Here is a 1,511-nt window from a genome sequence, read left to right on the forward strand (position 1 = left end):
ATATATATATATATATATATAACACACGTATATGTATATACATACATACATATATATAATACTAATAATAAATTAAATAGAAAAATGCAGTTGACAATCCAACAATTTATTTACATTATAATATAATATAATATGCTATGAAATTTAATATGATACAAGATAAAGTGACGTAACGAATTTAAAAAGAAAAAAAACGAATGAAGCTAACATTATATATGAAGCTAACATTACATCGACTTATATACATTATTTGATATATAAACAATTCATAACTATTTATTCAATCTCTTCAGGGTTTTGGTTCAACAAGACACACGAAATTCCATTTTGCCAGTTTGCAAAATACTGATTCAAAATTCCTGCTTAGGAGTGTGAGCGTTAATAATTCAAATACACAATGAGTACAATTTCAATAAGTTTTAGTGAAATTTAGATATATATTTTTTATTTATAGTTTACTATTTCTTTATCTAAGAAATAATATAGGTTATAATTATTGTAGATCTATCTTTACATATTTTATTTACGGAGTTATCCCTTCGATAAACTACGTATATAAGGGCCATTATTTGTTAGTTACTTTGAACAATCTTTATATCAATAACAATAAATAAATGAGAGGAATTATTGTATATTATCATTATATAAATTATATATATTTCCTTTGAGTAATCATAAATATATAAAACGTAGCACATATAAACAAATAGTTAGTTGATATGTGCTACAAATACGACCTTTCGAAATTGTTTAGGCATATTTATAGAATAAATATTGATTTACACTATTTATCCATTTCTAAAACTAAATAAAACTCTGATGCTTTATCTATTTATATATTATTATTAATATATATCATTAAAATGGCCAGTGATTATTTTCAATTTAAATATATTTAGATTGATATTATTGGAGATATATATAAATATTATTTAACCGTTGTAAATTTTCTTTACTTAATTATTTTATCTGTTTGAATTTTCTTGTTCTCTTATTGTACTTATTGTGTATTTGTATTATCAACGCTCACACTCCTAAACGTAGGTATTATGAATCAGTATTTTGTAATCTGGCAGTCCTTTTACATGGAATTTCGTCTGTCTTTTTGAACCTATGGCCTGATGAGACTTGTATACATAGATATGAATTGTTCATAAATCAAATAATGTATATAAGTCGAAACAAATTGTTATCTTATCATATATTATATATTATATTATATTATCATATAAGTTAATTGTTAGATTGTCAATTGTGTTTCTCTATTTAATTTATTACTTGTAATTTGTATTTATACCCCTATTTCTGTGGTATTCACCTGCCGTACCAGAGAATAGGATATTTTAAACCCCTTTGGAGGAAACGGTTTTCCTTTCGTTTGTTATATCATAATATATATATAAAAATCAGTGGATACGTAAACACACACACATATATGTATGCATATGTATAGTGATATCTATCTATCTATATGTATATATGTATATATATATATGGATGTGTATATATAT

General features: G+C 23.3%; 1 protein-coding gene across 1 annotated transcript in view; it reads left to right on the forward strand.

Moving 5' to 3' along the window:
• LOC106867322 (cilia- and flagella-associated protein 65) overlaps window positions 1-1,511 on the forward strand; it is a 720,747-nt gene that overhangs the window by 620,387 nt on the left and 98,849 nt on the right. The window lies entirely within an intron of this gene.

This window comes from Octopus bimaculoides, chromosome 10, assembly GCF_001194135.2.
Source record: "Octopus bimaculoides isolate UCB-OBI-ISO-001 chromosome 10, ASM119413v2, whole genome shotgun sequence".
NCBI lineage: Eukaryota > Metazoa > Mollusca > Cephalopoda > Octopoda > Octopodidae > Octopus > Octopus bimaculoides.